Source organism: Globicephala melas, chromosome 14 (genome assembly GCF_963455315.2).
Source record: "Globicephala melas chromosome 14, mGloMel1.2, whole genome shotgun sequence".
Lineage (NCBI taxonomy): Eukaryota > Metazoa > Chordata > Mammalia > Artiodactyla > Delphinidae > Globicephala > Globicephala melas.
Genome location: NC_083327.1, coordinates 67519768 through 67544383, shown reverse-complemented (window position 1 = coordinate 67544383; position 24616 = coordinate 67519768). Strand labels below are relative to the sequence as shown.

Genomic DNA, 24616 nt, shown 5'->3' with positions numbered 1-24616 from the left:
AAAGCTGGTTTTGGGGAGAGGAGAAGACAATTGCTAACAGATGTCAACAAATTTTTAGAACTGAGAAAGGAGTTTTTATTTGTCATAAAATGTGAACACTGAATATCTATTTAATTAATAACAGTGTAATAAAACTAGATTAGGATGCTAGGAGATAGACAATGTCTGGAAGATTAGGGGCTGTAAGTGTAAGAGGCCTAATTCCTCATTGCCCAGAGTAGATAGTCAATAGAAAAAAAAAAATGTGAATATCAAGAAAAAAAGTTTAAACCTTTGTTAGAAACATGGAGATAAATATCTATCGAAAGACACAGGCAGAAGAGTCAAAAGCAGTCACTCATGTAGTAGGAGTTGAGAATGAGGAGGATTGGAGTCTGATAGTATACTTGACTTTTAAAATTAAAGATGAGGGCTTCCCTTGTGGTGCAGTGGTTGAGAGTCCGCCTGCCGATGCAGGGGACATGGGTTTGTGCCCCGATCCGGGAGGATCCCACATGCCGCGGAGCGGCTGAGCCCATGAACCATGGCCGCTGAGCCTGCGCGTCCGGAGCCTGTGCTCCGCAACGGAAGAGGCCACAGCAGTGAGAGGCCCGTGTACCACAAAAAAAAAAAAAAAAAAAAATTAAAGATGAGTATTATCCTGATGCAAAATAAAATAAAACAAATGCATGCACATTGTAGATGACTTAGAAAATAAAGATGAATACAGGAAGAACAAAGATCATCTCTGAATAATTTCTCCACCCACACTTAGCCATTAACATCTTATTGTGTTGTCCTTCAATAAATTTTTTTTTTCTTTTTGCAGTACACGGGCCTCTCACTGTTGTGGCCTCTCCCGTTGTGGAGCACAGGCTCCGGACACGCAGGCTCAGCGGCCATGGCCCACGGGCCCAGCCGCTCCGCGGCACGTGGGATCCCCCCAGACCGGGGCACGAACCCCTGTCCCCTGCATCGGCAGGCAGACTCTCAACCACTGCGCCACCAGGGAAGCCCCTTTCAGTAAATATTTTTTGTTACAAACTAAATATATTTAAATATGTTCACACACATATTAAGAAGAATTGTGTATTTTAAGTACTTAATATAAGAGGTATTTTCTTATGTGATTAAAATTTTTTGCATAATATTCAGTTGTTTGAACATTATGTAATTAGCCATTTTACTGCTGTTGAACATTTAACTTTTAAAATGTATTACTTCATTTAGTCATTACAACAGCATTTTGAGTTACTTCTTATTATAATCCTCTCTTTTTTTTTTTAAAAAAAAAAGGACCTTGAAAAGGTTACATAACGTTACGTTGAAGTCCTAACCCTCAGTACCTCACAATGTGACTGTATTTGGAGATCAGTCCTTTAATGAGATAATTAAATGAAGATGAAGTCATTAGGGTAGGTTCTAGTCCAATATGACTGGTGTCCTTATAAAAGGAAATTAGGACACAAACAGGTGCAGAGGGAAAACCATGTGAAGACACAGGGAGAAGAATAATGGTCATCTACAAGGCCTTGAAAGAAACCAACTCTAATAACGCTTTGATCTTGGACTTCTAGCCTCCAGAGGTGTGAGAAAATAAATTTCTGTTGGTTTAGCTAGCACCACCAGTCTGTGGTGCTTTATTTTGGTAGCCCTAGCAAACTAACACATGTACCTATGGTCATGTCACCAGAGAAGGCTAAATCTGGGTTCAAAATACAGGTGTTTTGAATCCAGATTTCAGATCCCAAGCTCTTTTCCTCATACTCTGTACATGTGCGCACACACACGCACCTACATATAGACACACGTGCATTCGTCTTCCCTGGAAGTCACATTTCCATCTCACCACACACAGATTGATGCTGCCATCTTCTCCCTTTGCTTTTATTTCCATTCTTCTTTGTATGTCTTCTTAAATGTTTCTACTTTCTCCTTCTACTTCTTTTCTTTCTGCTATTCTTTCCATGGAAATTCTCGGGCAGCTTCTTTTCACCGTAAACATCTGTTTTGGAATAGCCACAGATCTTTTTATATCCTGACTTGTAGGTCTGTAACCATCTTACGTTCTGTTTCCTCAATTTATTCTTCAAGGCACATCTGGTTAAGAACATGATGTCACCCAGGGCTCTCAGGTATGAACTGGGATTGATAGAGCAACAAACTCCACAGTGTGATATAATTTGTGATATGAATTGAGATTTGATGTGATCAAAGAAAAACAAAGAATACAGTCATTGGCTTGTGATATTTTTGATTTGCAACTACCATAGTTTAACCTAGTTTCTCCTTGTCATACTCTCAGGGCTTTATTTCCTCTCCCCTCCAAAATCCCACCTTATTCTCCAGGATCCTATGATCAACAAAAATAAGCAACACTCTTCGTTTGGAGCAATTCTTGCTTTATTTGAGCAGGTGCTAAATAATTATAGACGCAGTTAGCATTTAAAGGGTGTGTTTCTTTTCAAGTCCTTAAAGCACATGTTCACATTGATGTTTCCAACGTAAAAACAAATTTCAAAGAGAAGAAACAAAGAGAACAATAAAATTTGAAAATCTCAAATCTTGACTAGTCCTGGTAAATAGAAATGGGACAGGTGGTTCCACTCTCCTGAAATCAATATTTTATTCTCAAGAGAGTGGAAGTCATTCTGGCTTAGAACCCCTTTAGAAATGATTAGGGCTTTGAGCACTTCTTTTTTTACAGTGCAGATATGAGCTGTGTATATTTTCTGGGGAGTCACACAATTGGCAAGCGTGTTGACATCCAGAGATTAGTTGTTGTGTCGTGCATCTATTTTCCAGGCTCACAGATTTAAAATATCTTGACAATGACAGTGAGAGTTGATGATGCGGGTTGCTAGACACTGAAGTGTTTTTGGAGTTACTGTTTTTATGTCTTAGAATCTACTTTCTTGAAAGTCTTCAAAAATTTGATAGCATCTCATATTTCCCCACTTCTGCCTAAAGGCAGAGAGATGGATGTAAGTGGCCTCTCAAGACTCCTTGAGCCCTAATAGTCTACGTTTGCCACTTGTCCTGCAGGCCACCAGATGGTGTTAACCATTAACCACAGGAAGTTCTATGGCCCCTTGAAAATAGTGATTAATGAGAGGCATAGCTAAAGTTGTTAGGGGATCCGTTTACCTTTTTTTCCTCAGTTGCCTTAAATGTGTCAGAATCAAGTTGAAGGATGTCTATAATATCCACAGAATGGATCCACAAAACCTCTAATTAAAGAGGATATCATTGTTCTCTCATCTCTTCAGTTGTACAATTTCTCGTGAAGGTAAGTCTGTGAAGACTCATTGATGTGATCTAAAGAGCTGTGATTGCAAGAACTTAAACCTCTTTAATCTCAAATTTGAGTGAGAAACCACCACCAAGTTAGGAGAGTGCAATTCTCCTTCTTTTAGCTGTGTAGATGAAACATAATCCATTAGAGTTTTCCTTAGAACCCACCTGGGTGTCCAGGAAAAGTAATATGGAACGTCCGAAATGTGCATGGGTGTATATAATAATGAGCATGCTTTGATGCATTTCAGTTAAGTTAAATTTTTTCACTCCATGTATGTGAAAGTAAGCTTTGACCTTGAAAATATTTCTGGATTGTATTAGGACTGCCTTTTTTTTTTTCTGATAAAGCTCTATCTTTTAAAAAATTGCAATTGTATAAAGATGCAGAGAATTGAAACTTGCATTGCAGGAAAATCTGAGCAATTGCATGATTAAACAGTTTCCTCCTTCTCTAAAGACATGGGAATAATAAAAATAGACCCTGGAATCATTTCATGTAACTTCTGTTCATTCATACATTCGATTGTGGTTGTGTTTACTTTGTTAACGAATTATTTATGTTATCCTAACTTTATTTTCGCCTTTAGATTCCAAGTATTATATGAACAATTAAGAGCTTAAGGAAGTACTATTTATGAAATTTAAAGCAAACATCTCTCTTCTAACATTTTTTAATAAAGCACAACATTGTAATATTTTATTCTCCCGTTGCTCTATTTGCTGTCATTTTTATCCACGCGATCTCAAGTCCACACTGTGTGGGTAAAAGGTAATTCAACATTCTGGGACATTCTCTTTGTATTCAACTTCATGTTAGAATGCCTGGGGGGATACAGATGATGTTTAAAGCCCTCTAGTGCTTACCAATTGGCCAAAATTAATTTTATTCTCTATGTTTCTGGCTTGGATATATTGAGTTTCATTGGGCAAAAAAGTGCTGTTGGTAATACTCAGAGTTTTATATTTTCCCTTTTAGGCTGGTCCAATTTAGGAAACGGAATCCTCTAAAGTCATAAGTAGAGATGCAAAAGCCTTCAGTTGCTTCTATGTTACTGAAATCTTGAGGTAAGATGCCATATATTCTAGCCTTTGTGTTCTCTTAAACTCTTGTGTTTCAGGTGTGTCAAGCCTTGTCTTCTATATAACACTTCAACATTTGAGGTCGGAGCCTCCTGTTTCTTTTGCGTTCTTCTCTCTGAGTCTCTAATAGGTGCCCAAAAGTACTTAAGTGGCATCAACTGTTAATGTTAATGGCAATCACCATTGCCAGACAGTTTGGTATGACAGTCAGTAACATCGAGTCATCTTGACCATCTGTATTTCCCCAAAGCAGTTCCTAAAGCCCCAGTGATTTATTTTATGTGGTAAGGCAATTCATTCAGTTGTTCTTAAGCAATTCACTTTACTTTTCTTAATTCAAGTAGAAGTCTATATTGGTTTTTTTTTCTCCATGTTCACCATTCTTCCCAAACGTCTGTCTGTATCTTTGTATACTTCTGTATCTTTTCAAACTTCTGTATCCTAAACTTCTCTATCTTCCTGAACATCTGAACCTTTGACCTCCAGAGGGTGTTGCCCTCATTCCTCCAAAACAGTTGCTGGGTACTGTGTGCTCATTTGCCTGGAGTTCCTGACCACAGTGAAGCCACCTGTATTTGTTTTGGATGCCTAGCTGCCCAGACCTACATGTTTATTATATTTATTCCCACCTGAGTATACCTTGCAGTGGTTGGTGGGAATTGGGGGACCATGTTAGCCCTCATGTATATTCAGTTAAGTCAGAGAAATCACTCCTGAACTTAGCCTAATCAAAAAGGGGAAATTATTGGAAAGACCCAGGGTAGCTCTCAGAGAGGAAGAACTGTGTAAACTAGGAGTCAGATTAGCTCCTGCAGCAACAGGTCTAGAATCAGGGGCTAGGTAACATCACGTACCCTCTCCTTCCCACATTGTTTTCTCCATTTCCTTTCTACATCAGTTTAATTCTCTCCTCTGACGTACAGGCTTTCAACCTGTAGTAAAAACGTGGTAAAAATATGGCTGTTCCAGATTCATATCCTTCCAGTTGTATAAAATAAAAGGGAAGATCCTGTTTTTAAAAAGCCAAAACCTGGAGAGGGGAACTCTAATGGCTGAACTTGACTTAGCTGTTCAGCTGTGGACTAGTTACTAGAGTCAGAGCAATGGAGTACTATCATAGGCCCTGTCTTGGTCACATGCCCACTCTTACGGCCAGGGCAGGTGGGGCAGTCCTGTGATAGACAGACCCTGCCAGAACCACAGGGTGAGAGTGAGGGAGCAGCTCTTCCCCCAAACAGGGATTAATGTTGACTGTTATGGACAGAATTATGTCCTTCTCAGATTCATAATTTGAAGCTCTATCCCCTAATGTGACTGTATTTGGACATAGGGCCTTAAAAGAGGTAATAAAGGTAAATGAGACTGTAAGGGTGACCCTAATCCAATATGACTGGTGTCCTTAGTATAAGAGAGAGAGAGAAATGCCAGGAATGTTAGCACACAGAAAAAAGCCAGAAGGTGGTTATGGCAGTCCTAGCAGACTAATACACTGTCCTACGTTAGCAAACAATATCTATGACGTGGTACCTACCACACCCAGCTCCATTTTGCTCTGAAATTATCTTACAAAAGAAAGTTAAGGGCTTAGGAAATTAGCCAACTAGCTTTATAAAGAGATGCTCGCAGATTGGATGGGGTTGTCACCTGACCCAAGGGCAGCCCACTCCTAGGCTGGCTGGGATCCCTGTGTATGTATGTGTGGGGGGTGGAGAGGGATTGGGCAAAGGTTATTAGCTAAGTCATTCAGATTAGCTCCTCCTAGGATGTGGGTCATGGAAGACTGGTTTATTCCTAGCAAGAAAACAGCAAAGACTCTTCTGAAGAGGCAGAATCGCCATGAGAGAGAAATGGAGAGTAACAACTTCCTCCTGTGACCTCAGATCGTGACAGCTTGCCATTGGGGGTGACCAACTTGTCCAAGTTTTCCTGGACTTCCCTGGTTTTGACTGTGAAAGTCCCATGTCCTGGTGGGTTTTCTGATTCCTTATGGTGGCTAAGTCAGCCTCTCTTCTTTTAACACTAAGAGTCCAATTATGATTACAACTGTTATAATTTTTTCTGACTGTTATCCTGGGGAAATAGATTTTTTTATTAAAAAAAACCAAAATAGTGTTCTCTGTGAGTGAGTGAACTCAATATCTAGCCCTGGAGAGGAGAGGCAAGGAGAGAGAGAAGGACAGGATGTGAATGTGGGGGAGACCACTGAGGGAGTGGGAGTTGGTGATGTAGAGGGAGATATGATTAGCGAGAAGAAGTATAAAATGAAATTAAAGACCAAAATGAGCTCTTTGAATATCGCCCCAGCGTTCAGTGCCTGTGGGTAAACATGGGGGCTAGTTTGCCGTAGCTGTAGACCTGTGGGTACAGAATGGCCATTTGCCTCTCTTTCCCCTTGATTCACGTTTACTTGATTCAAAAGGAAATTCAGGTTAAATAAAATCATCTTCTACATATGGCCACATAAAATTTCTTTTATCACTCTGTGTTTCTGTTTTGTTAAACTTTTCATCTTTAAAAGATGTCTATAGTTGTTACACTTATTTTAAAAAAATCTACCTCTTAACTCTTCAGTCTAGCTTCTCCCTTCACACCTCTGAAATTATCTTGTCCGTCTTTATGATGACTTCCTAATTACTAATTTGTTGGCTCCTTCTCCAACTGATCGTCCTTTCGTCATCCTTTCTAAGATTTCACACTGCTATTTTCACACTTTTGAAACTCGCTCTTCCTGTGGCTACCGAGATCCAACTTTCTTATGGGCCTCTCTCTATATGCCTTTGCTGACTCCTTTTTTTCCTGTTTCCTATAAATATTGACACTGCCAAGGGCCTTCTTGATTTTTTTTTTTTTTTTGCGGTATGCGGGCCTCTCACTGTTGTGGCCTCTCCCGTTGCGGAGCACAGGCTCCGGACGCGCAGGCTCAGCGGCCATGGCTCACGGGCCCAGCTGCTCCGCGGCATGTGGGATCTTCCCAGACCGGAGCATGAACCTGTGTCTCCTGCATCGGCAGGCGGACTCTCAACCACTGCGCCACCAGGGAAGCCCAAGACTGTGTACTTTTTGATGATAGGAACCATATCTTTTCTCTTTTTATCATCAACATCTAACCCAGTGTCTGGCACATGGTAAGTGCCCAGTGATTAAACTATCTCTGCTTCCACCTTTGCACCCCATCTCTATTAGTTTCTTATTGCTGCTATAACAAATTAGCACAAGCTTAGTGGCTTCAAACGAAATAAATTTATGATCTCACATTTCTGGAGATGAGAAATGTAAAATGTGTTGGAAGAGGCTGAATTCCTTTTAGAGGTTCTAGGAAAGAATCCATTTCCTTGCCCTTTCCAGCTTCTGAGCTGCCTGAATGTCTTGGCTCATGGCCCCCTTCCATCTTCAAAGCCAGCAATGACGGACAAGTCTTTGACATTGTCTCACTCTTGACTCTGACTCTCCTGTCTCCCTTTTTCACTTATAATAAGGATCCTTGTGGTTACATTGGGCCCACCCAGACAATCCAGGATAATCTCCCTATTTCTCCCCAACTGATTCTCCACCTTAATTCCCTTTTGCCATGTGACATAGCATATTCAAAAGTTCCAGGGATTAGGACACGGACATTATTCTGCTTGCCACACCCTACTGTATATTTACTGCTGTTCTTTTAATTTTTATTTGTTTATTTATAAATTTAGTTATTTTATTTTTGGCTGTGTTGGGTCTTTGTTGCTGCATGTGGGCTTTTCTCTAGTTGCGGTGAGTGAGGGCTACTCTTCGCTGCGGTGCGTGGGCTTCTCATTGTGGTGGCTTCTCTTTTTTTTAATTAATTAAATTAATTAATTTATTTTAACATCTTTATTGGAGTATAATTGCTTTACAATGGTGTGTTAGTTTCTGCTTTATAACGAAGTGAATCAGCTTTACATACACATATATCCCCATATCCCCTCCCTCTTGCATCTCCCTTCCACCCTCCCTATCCCACCGCTCTAGGTGGTCACAAAGCTCTGAGCTGATCTCCCTGTGCTATGCAGCTGCTTCCCACTAGCTATCTATTTTACATTTGGTAGTGTATATATGTCCATGGCGGTGGCTTCTCTTGTTGTGGAACACAGGCTCTAGGCATGCAGGCTTCAGTAGTTGTGGCATGTGGGCTCAGTAGTTGTGGCTCGCGGGCTCTAGAGCACAGGCTCAGTAGTTATGGCTCACGGGCTTAGTTGTTCTGCGGCATATGGGATCTTCCTGGACGAGGGCTTGAACCCATGTCCCCTGCATTGGTAGGCGGATTCTTAACCACTGTGCCTCCAGAAAAGCCCCTACTGCTGTTCTTTATAATTTTCTGTCTTACCCATGTCAGCCAGGATGAGAGTAGGATATGTTGTTGTTGTTCACCGTTGTATATCCGGTTCTTAGAAAAGTGCCTGGCACATAGGGAACTTTCAATAAATATTTAGTGAATGAAATCAATGCATGCATGCATGCATGCATGAAGCACTCTTGCTCTATCCAGGGCTGGAGGGTGTTTATGAGGTGAAGGAAAATGGAAGACCAGTGTTAAGTAGAGTGCCTGGATTTATCACAAATCTATTTATTTATTTATTTATGGCCTTGCCGCATGTCCTGTGGGTTATTAATTCCAGAACCAGGGATTCAACTCAGGCCACCGCAGTGAAAGCACTGAGTCCTAACCACTGGACCACCAGGGAATTCCCACAAATCTATTTTTTTAATGCAAGGAATTCTCTCATCTTTATCATTAAATGAAGAGGCTCATATCAGCCTCTAAGGACAGTTCCTAAGTCAACATGACAAGTTTTTCAGGGAGTTATAAGAATTTGCTTTAAAAATACTTCCGGAGATGAGAGTGTCCTGCAGCAGGCAGAGTGGGGGCCCAGGCTCCCATAGACTCACTCTGTGAACTTCAGGGCCAAGAGAGTAGAGGAGCGTGTCTTAAGATAGATATATATGTATATTTTTGCTGTGCCATGCTGCATGTGGGATCTTAGTTCCCTGACCAGGGATTGAACCTGCAGTGGAAGGGAGGTGTCTTAACCACTGGACCTCCAAAGAATTCCCAAGATTGGTATATTTTAAATGCTCCCTCATTAATTTTTTGTGGAGCGGGCCATGGAGCTGACTAAGACAGTTTATCTATGTACGGTACACACATGCACACAACTAACAATCTCGAATGCCAAGACATTCCTCCTCCACCACTCGTCTTCCTTATTTGACTCCCAGACCCCTGGCAGTTAGATCTCCAGGCAAGAGTTTGAAAGAGAAATCTCAGGGCATCTAATCAATCAAAGAAAAAAGACCTACAGATGGTGAAATTGGAGAGCATGAAGCTGTCCAGATAAGTCCTCTAATGGGAAGCGGTGGGTTGACAGCCCCTCCCACCTTCTTAGGGACACAGATTGATTTTTTAACATCTCTGTCTTAAACGCGAATGGACAACAAAAAACTGTCTTGCTTCTGGGGAAAGCTCTGAAATGAAACAGAGACACCCAAATAAAAAAGCAGCAAATGCAACATGTAGTCAACAAAAACTATATAGAAAGGAATAATATATTTAAAACGCTATCAATAGCCTCAAGAAATAAGAGAAGGGATTGCATCCAGAAAATAAAAAAAATAGGACGCTATAAAATAGAAACATTCAGGAAACATAAAAAGAGTTTTTGGAAATTAAAAACATGTTAGCAGTTGAAAAGCTCAATTGAAGGGTTGGAAGATAAAATAAGGAAATTCTGAAGAAAGTAGAGCAAACAAAAAGGCAAAGAGATAAATGATTAGAGGAAAGATTGATGAGTTAGAGGACCGGTCCAGACTGTCTAACATCTGAATAACAGGATTTCCAGACACAAAGAACAGAGAAAAATGAAGGGAATAAATTACCAATAAATAATTCACAATATTTTCTAGGCCTGAAAAACATCAGTTTCTTGATTAAAAGGGATTTGAAAGGGATCCCTGCCGAGCACTATAAAAGAAAAAGATGCAGTCCGAGGCACATCATCATAGAATTTAGGAATACTGAGGATGAAAAGAAGATTCTACAAACACAGAATCTCTAATATGCTTCAGACACTTACAGGGTATCAGGAGTCAGAATGGTTTTGGACTTCTCAGAGCAACGCTGAGACTAAATGACAGTAGAGCTAGAAGATGGTAGAACTCTGAAGGAAAATTCTTTCTGACCCAGAATTCTGTGCTGACTCAAGCTCTTCACTCAAGTGTGAAGATAAAATAAAATTTCTGCTTGCAGACATACAAGATCTCAAAACATTTCCACTTATCATTTCTTAGGAAGCTAGTAGAAGATACGGCAAGTACAAAATGGGAGCAAACCAAGAAAAAAGAACCATGGGATATGATAGAAGAAATAGAAGATACAGTGCTGAAGGACTGGGGGGACCCTCAGTTCACTGGGCAAGGGTACTCAGCAGCCAGAGTGACTCAGGAGACCTGAAGGTTAGGGTGGCCATCACTGTGACACCTTAATCCATCGTCTGTATGTTTAACCTGACAATGCCAGAGTGCGCCAGCCCAGATCCTAATTTGCATTTGGCTTATCTGAGCCATGTGCTGATGAGTTTTTTCTCCTCTTTCCATGCTCTGCTGCTGAATCAGCTGAGGATTCTCTTTCCTACACTTTGGGTTACTCCAGGTGCTACAGATTGCCCATGGTAGAAGCAGAGAGAACAGAATGGACCCAGCATCTGGTATACACTAGACCCCTGCCAGATGCTCTGAGTACGATTGACCTCATTTTTCCAGAATTTCCTAATGGCTTTGCCCGCTGAGTGCCCCATCAGGGCCTCTTCTGATTGCTCAAGGAGGCTGACATCTATGACCTAGGGAATCTTGAGCCTCATTTTACAATGCAATATAATGGGCTTTTTCCTTACACATCTAAGTTTGTGCTTTTGCTACTCTTTTTTATTAATCTAATTTCACTTTTATTAATATGTAAAATTATTAATAATAAAATATTTGTTTGAGGGAAAAATAATTTTTTCATCCTTGGGCCTTGATTGGTCCTTGCAGCAATATAAGAGTTGAGGACATGACTGTATGGGGGATAAAAAAAATGGCCTTGGCTTGTTGATGATTAGACTGAGGACCACCTAAAAGAGATGGGTGATAGGAGCAGATACGATTAGTGGTCAGCTATTCCTGCAAGAAGATCATGGGGCTGAGGTGAGCATCCTCATGGCCGTCTCCACAATTATCTTATTAGAGCTTATTCCGATTTTCCCTTTGATAGGATTATCCTAGCCATTAAGGGCAGAAGGCTAAGATTCAGGCCAATTTCAATTGTAGTCACAGACTTTGTCCTCCAAAACCGTCTGTAATTTTCCACTATCTCTGAACTTTAAGGATAATAAAGACAGTATGGGAATGGCTGTACATAAACAATTCTGATTTCTTAGAGTTAAGCGAATGTTCTGTGCCCTTTGCAGCATCTTGAAACCCTTCCTCAAGTGTTCACAAATTTCTCTTGTCTCTTTTAGTGGCTGTTGTCTGTAACACTGATCTTTTCCTGAACTATACTGTTATTTATTTTTTCTTTGCTTCTTTTATTAGACTGTGAGTTCCTAAAGGGCAGCAAATACCTTCCTCTCTAATTAGTCCTTTAGTTTCTACATTACATTGCTTTGGAAAAGTAGGACCGCCTTCCATCTCTTGAGTCCTTGTTATAATCTAGGTCAAGCCCATTATAACTGTCTCACTGCATGTGTACAACAGCTCAGTGAGGAAGGGCAGATTATCATCTCCACTCTCTAGATGAGAACGCTGAGGCTTGGAGGGCTGAATAAAGTGGTCCCTCGGACAGGGAACAGCCCAGCTGGGAATCGAAGCCATGCCTGTCTGATTCTGCAGCTTGAGCGACTAAGCCCTACATTATTCGAGCTAACCATTCACTTCCTTTTTGTTTCAGACAGAATAGTTTTCTTTCAGCCTTAGGAAGGTAAACTCGGGAATTTGTCACAAAAGGCCATGAATGTTGTTTTTCTGTTCACTTCTGCCATTTCTTATCTATTAGCATTTCTCCTTTTCACTAACTGAAGGGGCTGGGCTGGGACAGCAACAGAAATGAGGGAAGGCTGAAGGGTCTTGGGGAGATCCAGAGTTTGGGATCTGTGGCAACAATCAATATGCTAATCACCTAACAATCCCCAACCAATTTAACATGAGCACTTCCAGCATCCTGGGACCCACACTTTCCATTTCTATTCCCATGCAGTGGCGGACACAAAAGCACTCTGTTCAGGTTAGCAGGAGGCCTGGCAGAATCCCAGCCCCACTCTGTCCCCATGTCCACACCCTTGTGTGGCCCCCTCGCCTGTCATTCCTCTGGATAAAAGGGACCATGCCTCCCAGCGGTGGGGTATGCCCACCATTCCCAGTTGAGGTTATGAAACCTGCTGTCTCAAGGAAGGAGAAAGAATGAAAATTGTTGGGTAGAGGGGCAATGTGGACAGGAATAAAGAGAAGCGGGCTGAAGGCTAATAAATGGGCAAAAATAATGAGTTAAAAAACTGCCTTGCTAGCAAATGGCCAGAAATCTGGGAAAAGGAGGAGGAGGGTCCCTGTGGAGATGGGAGGTAGGCCAGAGAAAGGAGAGAGGGAATGGGCCACAGCCATCTCCAAATTATTTTTCCTGTATTGTCGTTTTAAATGTTTAAATATTTGATACATACAGAGGAATATGTACATATCCCAGGTTATTTTTAAGCTGTTAGAATTTCATGTCTAAATAAAGTGTGAGAAAGCACACAGTAGGTAAGACAGGCTCTCTTCCTGGGTGAGAATGCAAGAGGGGAGATATGTCTTTACCTCGAGTGGAGCATTGAAAAATTGCCCCTTGACTGCTTGAAAGAGTATATTGCAGTTAAAAAAAATATTTTTAGGGAAGTGAACAGCTTTGCCCTGTTTTCAGGGCTCCCATTCACATCCCCTCACAGCTGAACTGGAGAGATGCTTTACATTCAAGCCCTTCTGCAGGGAAACAGGCATTAAAAAAAAATAATTAATTAATTAATTAATTAATTTTTTGGCTGTGTTGGGTCTTCGTTGCTGTGTGCAGGCTCTCTCTAGTTGCAGCGAGCGGGGGCTACTCTTCGTTGCGGTGCGCAAGCTTCTCATTGTCGTGGCTTCTCTTGTTGCGGAGCACGGGCTCTAGGCGTGTGGGCTTCAGTAGTTGTGGCATGCGGGCTTAGTAGTTGTGGCTCATGGGCTCTAGAGCTCAGGCTCAGTAGTTGTGGCGCACGGGCTTAGTTGCTCCGAGGCATGTGGGATCTTCCCGGGCCAGGACCCGAACCTGTGTCCCTCGCATTGGTAGGCAGATTCTTAACCACTGTGCCATCAGGGAAGCCCGAAACAGGCTTTTCTCTTGGTCGTAGTCTTAATTGATATTAAAACAATAGAGCACTCTGTGCCCTAAATAACTCTTCTTAAAAATTAGATTATGTAGCAAGAGGTTAACTCAGGGAATATTATTTGCAAAAATCCAGTAACTCTAAAACTTAGGACATCTGTCAAGAGCGATTTGCCTGAAAATGAGCCTGACTAGGATTTGGTACTCACTGGTGGTACCTCATGGATGACAACCCAGGTGTTTTCTACTCTTATTTTGTGAATTTCTTCCCCTGATCTCTGGGACTCTTTGCTCAGGCCCAGATAACAAGGATGGAAGAACATAGGAAGCTGAGAATAAGAATGTCAAGTTCTTGGTCTCTATGTGCCAAAGTCCTCAGCCCAAACATGAGATAGGAGTGGTTTGAAAGAAGATGAAATTGGGCATCACTGGTCCCTGTCATGAGCAGATGAAGAACCTCTAAGCTGGAGAAGGGGAGAGAGTTCAAGAAGGATTGAGAAAGTTAGATTCCAGAACAGGGCTTTGCAGCCCGTGCCCCAGATTGAGCCAAGTCATTGGTGAGATAGAGGAGGATGAGAGAAAGGCCACAGAATTCAGAGGTTGCTCTGGTGGAGACATCCCGATGCCTGGCTTTTGGTCTGGAATTCTCTCCTGCAGGAATATACTCAGTAATGCAATGGATTTAAATATAAACATGCCATTTGTTTTCCTTTTTAACGGGGATTGTGGAAATAGAATTTAGAAGGATCTTTGTGTTCATGTGATGAAAACCGTACAGATAGTACCTCTGGATGTGAAGGTGCATGTTTTATGAATCCTAATATGATAATAAGCAATGCATTTGACTACGTTAGGGAAAAAATTAATTACCTTTTTAGTCTCTCCATTGACAAATCATATCACAAAAACCAAGTATGAGTCAAAAAAGGCAAGGAGAAAGTAGCATAGAGGTGACACGGACGATTACTGACCAAGAACATTTGTTACCTTCCTGGATTTTCCGTTCGTGGTATTTGTGAGCTTTGTAAAATTAGTGGTTTGTTGTGAATACGTGTTCATGTTTGTATCTAATTTTTAGTGTATAATTTTGTATTGCATTCTTTTTCTTAAAAAGGGCCTCCAATCTGCTGCCCGCGTAACTGTATTAGATCCTGAAACAGATACAGGAAAAAAAAAAAAAAAGAATAGCAATCTTTGTGCAGTGAACTCATGTCTCAAAAATGCCCTCATGAGCATCTCAATATGAGATCTTGAGGGATGCTGGTCTCTAGGTCTCTTTTCTGTGTGATGTATTTGGTTTGGTATTAGCAGGAGGGCCCCTAGACTGTGTGGGGCTCCAGGCAATTTTTTTTTTTTTTTTGCAAGGCCTTTGTCTATCTAAACAATTTGATTAAAAATTTATTACAAAATCCATGGGCCTCTGTCAGGCATAGGGAGAAAAGAGGTGTTCAAGTATTTGTTTATTGTCTAATTGGTGCACATAAAGTTTCTTTGTAGCATCCATTTCTTCCTATTTAGGTCCAGGAGCTGTTTCTTCCAGTTCTTTATTATCAAATGTATCATTTCTGGCTTCTTTCTTTCTTTCTTTTTTTTTGAGTTTCCATGTTCAATTTTTATTTTTTAATTTTTTAAATATCTTTACTGGAGTATAATTGCTTTACAATGGTGTGTTAGTTTCTGCTTTATGACAAAGTGAATCAGCTTTCCATATACATATATCCCCATATCTCTTCCCTCTTGCGTCTCCCTCCCTCCCACCCTCCCTATCCCACCCCTCTAGGTGGTCACGAAGCACCGGGCCGATCTCCCTGTGCTATGCAGCAGCTTCCCAGTAGCCATCCATTTTACATTTGGTAGTTTGTATATGTTAGTGCCACTCTCTCACTTTGTCCCAGCTTCCCCTTACCCCTCTGTGTCCTCAAGTCCATTCTCTACGTCTGTGTCTTTATTCCTGCCCTGCCACTAGGTTCATCAGTGCCATTTTTTTAGATTCCATATATGTGCGTTAGCATACGGTATTTGTTTTTCTCTTTCTGACTTACTTCACTCTGTATGACAGACTGTAGGTCCATCCACCTCATTACAAATAACTCAATTTCATTCCTTTTTATGGCTGAGTAATATTCCATTTGGCTTATTTCTTATCTCGCAACTAGAGATGATGTAGCAATGCTAGTATTACTCACAAAGCTGGAATCTGTTTGCACTGTTTGCCGTATTACCTCTGCAATTCTCTGCTACCTTTGATTCAATGCTGATCACACCATTACTCATGATGTCACATCACCCATCTGCCACCCATGAATACTGGCTTCCAGTGAGACACAGTAAAGTTGTTACTATGCTTTGTTGATGGTGACCACAAATGCAGGTCTCACCCCAGTTGTGCAGGGAAATGTGAATGCTATTTATTTTTCTGGTCATGGTCAATGTACTGTTTGGAATTTCAGGGCATGGATGTAGAAGTCTTTAGACTATAATCAGTGCACTTCTAGCATGTGATCTTTCTCAATGTTGACCACACTGCTGCTTTCCAGACACTGCCACGAGCTGGGAAAAGACGTGGGGGCCTGTGGGTAGAGCAGGAAGGGCAGTGCCATCTGTACAAGCAATGTCCCCTGATCATTTGGCACAATTAAAACCATCCTGGGTTAGCACAACCGCACCAGTCAGAGGTGAGAGGCAGAAATCAATCGGAAAGGCAATGGGTGTGCTGAGCAATGATTTTAAAGCCCCCAGAGGAGACAGGTGCAACCAGTTCCAAGGGACTGCCTGACACGGCATACAGAGCTTGCAGAAGGGTTTGGATGGTCAACCCAGATGCCAGAGTGAGGAGTGCACAGGGTGAGGCATTCTTGCCACCACAGGAAAAAGATGCCTGCTGCCTCCAGGGGCTGTGCTCATGGGCAGCACAGCAGTCAGAATGTAGGGGGGTGAGAATCAAGGCACGGGTCCAAATATGTGGCTCAAACCCAAGTGTTGGCAGTGAACTCTTAGTAGCCCAGAGACCTAACCTTGCTATGTGTCTGACGTAAGCGAGAGTCGCTCACACTCTGCATATCAGCACCATCTGGAGGCCCAACCTTTCATGATCCCTCAAAAGCAACATTGTGCTAGTCAGAGGGAGCAATCTGCTTGCCCGGCCTCCTTTCTGTTACTGGAACCTTGCCCTGGGGTCTCGGGTTGACCCTATAGGTATGAATCCCTGAGCAAATAGGGGCATATGGTTGAGCCCAGGTGAAGGGTAGAGGGTCAGATAAGAAAGAATATGGGGCCAGGACTTCTGAGGGTCCCAGTCCAAGCTCAAGGCTCCCTGCCCAGGTGTCATTGCTAGCCTCAGCTGATCCCAGGCACCAGAGGGGACTTAGAAAATCTTAAGGAGTGTGCTTCAAAGTATGGGGCTACCCGAGGCTTAAGAGTCCGGAGCAAGGACACTGCTTGCTCAGGAGTAAGGGATGTCTGCTGGATATCAGAGTGATGCTGGCCTCATAGAATGAGTTGGGAAGCGTTCCTCCCTCCTCTGCAATCTATAACTGTTTATGCAGGATTGATAGTCTTTGTTCTTTAAAGGCTTTTCCCCAGTTTTATTGAGATATAATTGGCCTATAACATGGTGTTAGTTTAAGGTGTACAACATAATGATATGATATATGTATATACTGGAGAATAACTAGCATGATAAGTTTAGTTAACATGCATCACCTCACAGTTGCAATTTATTTTCTTGTGATACGAACTTTTAATATTTACTCTCTTAGCAACTCTTTTTTTTAAGATTTATTTATTTATTTATTTTAGGCTGTGTCAGGTCTTAGTTGTGGCACACGGGATATCCATTGAGGTGCGTGGGCTCCCCTCTAGCTGTGGCCTGGTGGTTTTCTCTTCTCTGGTTGTAATGCGTGGGCTCCAGAGCGGGTGGGCTCTGTGGTTTGCTGCCCAGGGGGTCTAGTTGTGGCACGCGAGCTCAGTAGTTGCAGCACGCGGGCTTAGTTGCCCCGTGGCATGTGGGATCTTAGTTCCCAAACCAGGAATCGAACCTGCATCCCCTGCATTGTGAGGTGGATTCTTTACCACTGGACCACCAGGGAAGTCCCTCTTAACAACCTCCAAATATAGAATATTGTTAACTATAGTTACAATGTTGTACATTACATCCCCAAACTGCTTTATCCTATAACTGGAAGTTGGTTACTTTTGACCACTTTCATCCATTTCCTCTACCTTCTACTCCCCACTTCTGGCAACCCCTCTTCTGTGAGAGATGACTCCTTCTCTTTTTCCTTCTTCTTCTTTGTACTTTAGTGCCTTCATTATAGGAATTAGTACCCCAAACATCCCTTTCATGACTTGGGGCTCTCGATCCTCTCCAGGCTCAATGTCATTGTCTATAATCCTTACTCACCTGGAGGGTTCCTTCATGTTCCCAGTCTATGCATTCATTTGTTCATCGGTACAACAGCTATTAAGGCTGCCTCATGCCAGGCACGCTGAGGACCCCAGGACACAGTGAGAACATGGTGGATGCAGCCCGGCCTTCCAGGAGGGCATTAAACCACTAAACAAAGAGTCACCCCACCTTTACCTCTGCTCTACGGACCAGTGAGGACCCACGGGGTGCCGGGGCAGCTCCCTGGGCCTTTGCCAGCTCCTGGTCCTGCGCAGGGACAGCGTTGGCCACGGGGACTGCCCAAGGGCCGGGGTCCCACCACCCACGTGTGAAGCAGAGTTGGTTCTGCTCCCTGCGACGCGGTCACGGGGGTAGCCGGAGAGGTCGTTTGGTCACAGCCCTTGGGTTCCCCAGCTGCTCTGCTCACAGCCTGCCCCAGGCAAATGCGGTCGGGTTTCCCAGTGTAGGTGCCTAGGCCAGTCCCCCGCCCCAGGCCAGAATTGTGTGAGAGACTTCTTGAAAGTGGGGATTATATTATTTCTTCTTTAAGTGTCTCATAGAATTTTCCAGTGAAGACTTCTGGGCTGGGAATTATCTTAGTGACAATTGAATTAGGAATTCAATTTATTCAGTTTTTATAGGGAATTTAGGTTTTCTATTTCTTCCTGAGCACATTTTGGTAATTTTTTCTTTTCAAGGAAATTGTCTATTTTATCTAAATTTAAATTATTAGCATAAATTTGTTCATGATATTCTCTTATGACCCTTTTAATGTCTGCAGGATTTCTAGTATAGTGTAGGATTTCCCTTCTTTCTTTCCTAATATTGGTGAGTGTTTATCTTCTTTCTTTTCTTGATCAGTTTAGCTAGAAGTTCATCAATTTTATCAATATTTTCAAAGAACCATTTTTTAACTTTATTGTTTGTTCATTTCCTGTTTCATTCATTTTTGTTCTTATTATTTCCTTCTGTCTTTGATTTCAGGTTTGTTTTCATTTCTTCTCCTACCTGTTAAGGTAGACGATTAGAGAATTGGATTTAGACTTTTTTTTTTTTTTTTTTTTTTTGCGGTACGCGGGCCTCTCACTGTTGTGGCCTCTCCTAGACATTTTTTTTTCCCTAAAATAAGTATCTGTAGCTATAAATTTTCTTCTAAGCACTATTTTAGTTGTAGCACACAAACTTTTTTTTTTTGCGGTACGAGGGCCTCCCACTGTTGTGGCCTCTCCCGTTGCGGAGCACAGGCTCCGGACGCGCAGGCTCAGCGGCCATGGCTCACGGGCCCAGCCGCTCCGCGGCATGTGGGATCCTCCCGGACTGGGGCACGAACCCGCGTCCCCTGCATTGGCAGGCGGACTCTCAACCACTGCACCACCGGGGAAGCCCAGCACACAGATTTTGATATGTTGAGTTTTCAATATCACTTAGTTCATTTTAATCCCATTGTAGCTGAAGAATATACTTTAAATGATTTCAATCCTTTTAAATATTTGAGACATTGTATTGCTCAGTATATGGTCTGCCTTGTTGTATGTCCTGTGTGTACTTGAAAAGAATGTGTATTCTGCAGTTGTTACTAGGAGTGGTCTCTGTCAATTAGGTTAAGTTGGTTGATAGTATTATTTAAGTTTCTATACCCTTCCTGATATCTTGTTTAACTGTTCTATCAATTACTTACTGAGTGTTGAAATATCCAATTACAATTGTGGATTTGCTGATTTCTTTTTCGAAACTGTGAGTTTTTCCTTATATATTTTGACACAATTGTTAGCTGCACGCACATTTAGGATTGTTATGTCTTTTTGATGAATTAGCAATTTTATCATAGCATGTTTTTCTTTATTCTGGTAGTATTCTTTGTTGTGAAGTTTATTTTGTCTGTTGTTAATTTAGCTATTCTAGCTTCCTTATGACTAGTGGTGCATGTTATATATTTTTAATCCTTTTATTTTTAACCTGTAACTTTATTTTAAAAATGGATTTCTTATAGGCAGACTATAGTTTGGTCTTGCCTTTTTACTCAGCCAGAAAATTCCTAACTCTTATTGAAATATTTAGATTCATGTAATTATTGAATGGTTGGGTGTAAATTTAAAATCTTATGATTTATTTTCTATTTGTCCCATCTGTTTTATGCTTATTCTCCCCTTTTACTGCTTTCCATTAGATTATTTTCTTAACTTTATTGAGAAATAATTCATGTACAATAAACTGCATTCTGTTAAAATGTACATTTGATAAGTTTTGATAGTTGTATACACATACTGAATCACCACCACAATCAAGATACAGAACACTTCAATAATTGGGCATTTTTAGTTTTCCGTTTTATCTCCACCATGGGTTTATTAGCCATATCTCCCCTTTTTAGTAGTTGCCTTCGGATTTACAAATTACATCTTTAATTTATGACAGTTTGTCTTCAAAAACAGTATACCAATTTCTGAATTATGGAAGAACCTTACAAAGTTTCCTTCTCCCATTCTTTGTGCTACAAGTTTTCATACATTTTACTCCTACATGTGTTTTAAACCTCACAATGTATTGTTTTATTTTTGCTTTAAACATTCATTATCTTTTAAAGAGATAATAACATGAGAAAATGACATATATTTACTCACAAATTTGCTATTTTTAATATTCTTCATTCTGTGTGGACAGCCAAGATCCCATCTGGTTTCATTTGCCTTCTGCCCGTACTGCAGGTGTAGTGCTGATGAAAGATTCTCTCAACTTTAGTATGTCTCAAAAAAAATCTCTATTTTGCCTTAATTTTGGAAATACATTTCTCTGGGTATGTAACTTTAGGTTCACTGTTATTTTCTCTCAGCACGTTAACGATGTCATTACATTTCTTTGAACTTGATAATTTCTGAGAAGAAATCTATGATTCTTATCTTTATCCCTTTCTATGTAATCTGTCTTTTTTCTACGGACAGTTTTAAGATTTCCTCTTTATGACTTGCTTTCAGTAACATGATTATTATTTCTCTTGATGTGATTTTCTTTGTTTTTATCCTGCATGGGATCTGTTGAGCTCAGATTTGTGGATTTATAGTTTTCAACAAATTTGGAAAATTTTCTGCCATTATTTATTCAAATATTATTTTCTGCCTCCTCCCCTTCTCTTCTTTTTAAAAATAGGACTCCAGTTATATATATATAGTTCCACAAGTCACTGAGACTGTGTTCATTTTCTTCCTCCAGTCTTTCTATTCTCTGTGCTTCAGGATGGATAATTTCTATTGCAATGTTTTCACATTCACAGATCCTTTTTCCCCTACATTCTCTAATCTTCTGTCAATCCCATTCAGTGTATTTTTTATACATAAAGTTTTGTTTGCATTTTTAACATCTTCCTTTTTTTCTCCCAGTCATGTCAACTTTCCCTCTGTCTTCTTGACCTATGGACTACATTTATAATAGTCGCTTTAATGTCCTTGTCAGGTAATTTCATCTCTTATCAATTCTGAGTCTGTTTCTATTGACTGACTTTTCCCTTGGTTTGGGGTCAAGTTCTCCTGCATCTTGCGTGTCTAGAAATTTTGATTGGATGCCAGGCATGATAAATTTGGTCTTGAGTGTTGGATTTTTGTTTTGTTTTGTTCTTCCTTAAAGGGTAGTGTTCTCTTTTCTCTCAGGCAGTTAGTTTCTGAAGATCAGTTTAATAATTTTGAAGCTACTTTTAATGCTTTGAAGAGTGGGACTTGAGTAACATTTACTCAAGAACAGTGACTCATACCTGACCCTTCATGCCCTTTCTGTTCAATGAGGTCTCTTTACTCTGGCTGGTGGGAACACGAATTATTCCTGGCCTTAAATGGGCTCTTGGATTTATTCAGTTTATAGACCCTCAGCAATTGTTCTTTTCCTCAAACTGTAGAGCTTCATCCTACTCATGTGAAGACTGATATTCAGCCAAAGACTAGAAGGAACTCTATGCAGATTTCTGGAGCCCCTTCTCTTCAGAGCTCCCTTACGTTCCAGGACTCTCTCCACAAATTCTACCGCCTCAGGATCTCTGAACTCTGGGCTCCTTAACTCAGTGAGACCCTCCGGGCTTTGTTTGAGATTCCCCTCCCAGTGCTATGATCTGGGAATCGCCTCCAGGCAGAAAGCCAAGGCGATTAAAGGGCACACATAGTTAATTCTCTTTCTTCAGGGACCATAGTCTTCAGCAGCTCTGTTGACCAATGTCTGAAAATTAGTTCTTTTATTATATTTTAACAATCTGTTCTAGTTTACAGTGTGGGAGAGGTAATTCCAGACGTTATCACTTCTTCATGGCTGGAAGCAGAAATCCCCTAGACACAATATACTTTCTTCCAACTTTGCCTTAATATTCTGCTTTGAGTGCAGAATACGTGCTGCAAATTGCCAGGTTCTATCACAAATGCAAACTCTATTTATTACTGGGCTTCCGCCCCTCATCCCTACCACCCTCAGTTCTCAGAAACTTTTACCCAGACTTTCAACTAGACTTTTGAAATCAATATAGGGACTTCCTAAATTATAATTTAACTAGTGCCAAGATTATAGTCTCCAGTTGAGCCAATTTAAGTGGAAAACTCACTTCTTAGAGGTACAGTCTTTTAGGGGATCTGTCTTTGGAAAACCATTTTGTAATATAAAAATTCCAAAATTACTGGTAACCATACTACAGAATTTATATATGTAAAAGGAGTGGTAAAATGGTGATGAAGGACATTTGACTTCCCTGGAACTGCCAACCAGAATTATGGTTCAGGATAAAACTTGCCAAGTGTCTCACCTTTTCAGTTCAGACAACTGCCTTCTTGATGCCAGTCCCACATTGTGAGATGTGCTAACGGAAGGCCTCCAGCAGAACCAGTTTCTTAAACCCCACTACTTTGGTCTTTATAGAATAAAGAACACAGTGGGGACAAGGGTATTAGACTTCTGAAAGAAGGTTCATGACATATTAACAATGCCTTTTCCTTCCTTCCTTCCTTGCTGGAGAGCCTGGGAGACAGAAAGCAGGGAGATTTCTATTTGTTCCACCCTCTTCTGTTGAAATCTGTGTTGCCCCAGTTCCCTCCACCCTCAGTAAGAGCTGTGGGGTTGGGGGTAGGGTTGTGTGCCATGGAGCTGACAGAGCATTTGATGCTGCTGCTGGAGCTGTGAGAGAGGGTGCTCCAGAGCAGCCTGGGTACCCACCCTTGGCTTGGCAAGGTTGGAGGAGTGCCTGTCAGAGAAGGTAGCTGGGGCTGGACAGAAGCAGAGACCTTGGGGTGGATTGCTTGTTGCCTTGGAAATAGGGGAGCAGAGGACAGGGGAACTGTGCGAGGGTGGACCCTCGTGGAGCTCCCTAAAGAGCTGACAGTTTCATCCCCACTCTAAAGCCAGAGTCAACACTTGTTTCCAGCCCCTTGGTGTCTGACTGAGAGGCAGAGAAGGGAGTTGCCAGCTCTGATGTCATTTTCTCTATAAGCAGAAATCCCTCCCTTTTTCCCCAGGCACAGGGAGGAGAGAGGGGGGATGGGGAAGTTTTGACAGTTTGGATTTCAAAAAGCACAGGATGAAATATTAAACCTGAATGGGATGAAGAAATAAGGTGTCTGGCTCAGGTGGGATGTAGGGTTGAGGGCCCAGAACATTTAGCGCTGCCTGGTAATGAATGAATTCCATTCTTGCAAATATCTATGTTTAGATTGTTCTTTCAAACTTATTAATATGCTTGTGCATGTATGTAAAACTGGAGATAGCAGTATAAAACTCTTACGTTGTGTTTGATTTTACATGCTTGCAAATTCCCTTGAGAGAATATTGCTGCATGGGTTGATTTGACTGGGGCTTTGAAATGTGTATTTTCAATAAAGCTTGGACATAAGATGGCTACCTCTCTTCCTGGCAAATCTCCCTGTAGCTAACATAGGCATTTGTTATTACTCCAAAATCCTTCGAATTGTACTTGAAATTAGAGTTATCTGTCTCAAAAATTTTCATTGCTTAGTTGATGAGGAGGCAAAGCATCCAAGTGTCTTTGGAAGTTTCCATGGGGACTTCTTCAATGACCCTCAGCACTTCCATTTCAATAGATCAGACTCTGAGTGACTTTGACAGGCTTTCAGCACTGGGTAATTGGTTTGGCTTAGTGAAGGACAGCAGTGTTGGTCACTCAATGATTAGAAAGTCACAAATATGAGTTAGATATTACCGTGTGGCTATTACTCTGTGTGTAGAGGGGTGTGTGTGTGTGTGTGTGTGTGTTTAGCATAGCACAAGTCTAGCCCACATAAACATATAAAAATGCTTAATGATAACATATGTTTCTTATTGCTGCTGTAAAAAATTATCAAAACTTAGTGGCTTAAAACTCAAATTTATTACCTAACAGTTCTGGAGGTCAGAAGTCCAAAAGTCAAGGTGCTAATAAGGGCAGTATTGAGGCTCCGGGGGAGAGTCTGTTTCCTTGCCTTTTTGAGCCTCTGGAGGCTACCTGCAATCTTCGGCTTGTGGCCTCTTCCTTGTGT

General features: G+C 41.4%; 1 protein-coding gene across 7 annotated transcripts in view; it reads left to right on the top strand.

Moving 5' to 3' along the window:
• The window catches only part of ADAT2 (adenosine deaminase tRNA specific 2), a 107695-nt gene that overhangs the window by 78808 nt on the left and 4271 nt on the right, over positions 1–24616 (top strand). For all 7 annotated transcript variants that reach the window (XR_009558764.1, XR_009558763.1, XR_009558760.1 and 4 more), the window contains one exon: positions 4253–4341. The gene's annotated coding sequence lies outside the window, so the exon portion shown is untranslated. The remainder of the gene's footprint in view (positions 1–4252; positions 4342–24616) is intronic.